The sequence below is a fragment of the Solanum tuberosum genome, unplaced genomic scaffold (genome assembly GCF_000226075.1).
Source record: "Solanum tuberosum cultivar DM 1-3 516 R44 unplaced genomic scaffold, SolTub_3.0 scf00817, whole genome shotgun sequence".
NCBI classification, from domain to species: Eukaryota; Viridiplantae; Streptophyta; class Magnoliopsida; order Solanales; family Solanaceae; genus Solanum; species Solanum tuberosum.
In genome coordinates, this window is record NW_006239732.1 from 95524 (window position 1) to 98315 (window position 2792).

The 2792-nt window shown below is 31.9% G+C and overlaps 1 pseudogene; it reads left to right on the forward strand.

Annotated features, from left to right (window-relative positions):
* Window positions 1–2505, forward strand: part of LOC102582741 (germacrene C synthase-like) — a 4132-nt pseudogene extending 1627 nt beyond the window's left edge.
* The last annotated feature ends 287 nt before the right edge of the window (window positions 2506–2792 follow it).

A 2792-nucleotide genomic window follows, 5' to 3' on the forward strand; every position in this document is an offset into this window, starting at 1 on the left:
CATCATTTGCCAAATCCAAGCGCCAAATTAATTATGTTATTTAACTAACATTCTGAATTAATTTATAAGAGAAAAGAAATGAATTAACAAGATTGATTAATATTATCAATCAATCACATCATTTGCCAAATCCAAATCCAAAGTCGAGCGAGCGACGACGACGGCGCGAGGGGGCACCTTCTTCTTAACCCTTTAAAAACTAAAAGAAATGTTTCCTAATATAAGGACAATAATTTCCTTTCTTCTACCAATATGGTAAAAATGACTTTGCATTTGCACTTTGCAATGACTTTTCATTTTCCCTCCAAAATTGGTTCCCCCACTTTCATTGGTTCTTTCTCTTTCCATTTTCTCTTTTTTATTTCTCATTCACACCTTGCGAAACCCAACAAGTAGTACATCTGAGAGTACGCGGGGAGGAAATTCTTGAAGAAGCTCTTATCTTTACTATCACTCATCTCGAATCTATGCTCTCCAACTCGAACAATGACTCGATTAAGGTTCAAATTACTGAAACCTTAAGCCAACCTATTCACAAGACTGCATCAAGGATGGGAGCTAGGAAATACATATCCACCTATGAAAACAATGATGCACACGACAATTTGCTTTTGAAATTTGCAAAATTGGATTTCAACATGCTACAAAAGATGCACCAAAGAGAGCTTAGTGAGTTTACAAGGTATAAAGATATCTATATAATTTGATCTATGTATGTACTTACTTCATATATGATACGATTATATATTATTTAAATCGTCGATCTTATGATATAGGTGGTGGAAAGATTTGGATTTTGCAAACAAATTGTCATATGTAGGAGACAGATTGGTTGAGTGTTACTTTTGGATACTAGGAACGTATTTTGAGCCTAACTATAATCGTGCTAGAACAATGATGACTAAAGTACTAAAGATGAGCTCTATTATTGATGATACATATGATGCTTATGGAACACTTGATGAACTTGCACCTTTCACCGATGCAATCCAAAGGTATAAAACACAAACTTTATAAGTAAATTAACTTTCTTTTACAATCCCTCATTAATGAATATGAAAAATTAAACATGTATTTATGTTGTTATTGTGAAATTAATGTACAAGACATAAATTAAATCGATTTGTTTGTAATTTTCAGATGGGATATCACTGCAATCGAGCCATATCTGAGACCTGCTTATGAAGCCCTTCTAGACGTTTATAGTGAAATGGAACAAGTATTGACCAAAGAATGTAAATCAGACCGTGTATACTATGCAAAACAAGAGGTAATATTATTGCTTAACCAACCACATAAATATGTTAGTTAAGTAATATGCGGAATTTTAGTAGTCAATTGGATGGTTGTCTGAATTTTTCCACGTTGTAATGAATTCCCTTTAACCACTTCTCATTCCCCACCCCTATGTATAATTCAAGAAAATAAATGAATACTTTTGCGACTTAATTATTATCTAGCTAACAATACTTCTAATTAATTCTTTTTAGATGAAGAATTTGGCGAGTGCCTATTTTAAGGAAGCCCAATGGTCAGATGGTGGCTGTATTCCAAAATGTGAAGAGCACTTGGAGAATGCACTTGTAAGCTCTGGCTGTCTTATGGCAACCGCTTCTTCCTTGGTTGGTTTGGAGGAATTTTAATGTAGTTTTTTGAATATTTAAATTATAATTTTAAAATATTAAATTAATATAATTCACTTTTTAACTCTTTAAGCTTATTCAAATTGACATTCAAAAAGTGAAATATGACATGTAATAGGGGATTGTGAGGGGGGGGGGGGGGGGGGGGGAAATGAAAGGGGGGGTGTGGGGGGGGGGGGGGGGGGAGGGAGTAATTCTTCCACACGACAAATATACAAAATATATACACTAATATGTATCAACAATATATATTATATATTAATATACAAAACACATGTATTTGTTAGCTACAATTTTCTTGAATGGCTATTTATCTCAATTTCTCCATCTCATAATCCATATACGTAGTAAGTTCTTAATAGCATGAAAAACAAAATATATAGAACAGTTCGGATTTGCTTCAAATATACCTCCATAAGCATAGAGATGGAATAAATTGTATATAGTGGATTTATATTAAATTGACTTAAGAATTAACTAAGAATCTTACAATATGATAAAAGGAAATGCTAAAACTATAGTAGTTTAGTTATACCGAAGATGTTGATATTTATTTCATGTAGGCTGAACAAGAAAGAGGACATGTAGCTTCAATTATTGAATGCTACATGAAAGAATATGGAGCTTCAAAGCAAGAGGCATACATGAAGTACCATAAAGAAGTCATCAATGGATGAAAGGATATAAACAAATTAAAGAACTTCTCTGTCCTACTAAAGTACCAATATTTGTCCTTGAACGAGTTTTAAATTTTGCACGTGTGATGGACATGTTGTACAAAGAAGAAGATGCATATACAAACTCCAAAGGCAAACTAAAAAATATGATTAGCTTGTTACTAGTTGAATCTATCAAAATATGAAAATCATTATGAAATTACACCATCAAGGAATTGGAGCAAAATCAGCCATACAATAAATTGAAGATCTTTTATTTATATGTGATGCATATTGTATTGTATTGTATTGCATTATTTTATAATTATATACTTTAAATAAATTGTATCATTTGTTTTGGTTTAATAGCACGTTTGGTTGATTGTATCGTGCAATAATCATTAAATTGACTAAAGTATCCTTCATTATTATAAATATCAAACTTATCGACAATTACTAAAAAAAATAATTGAAGACGATTTGTTCTTGGAAG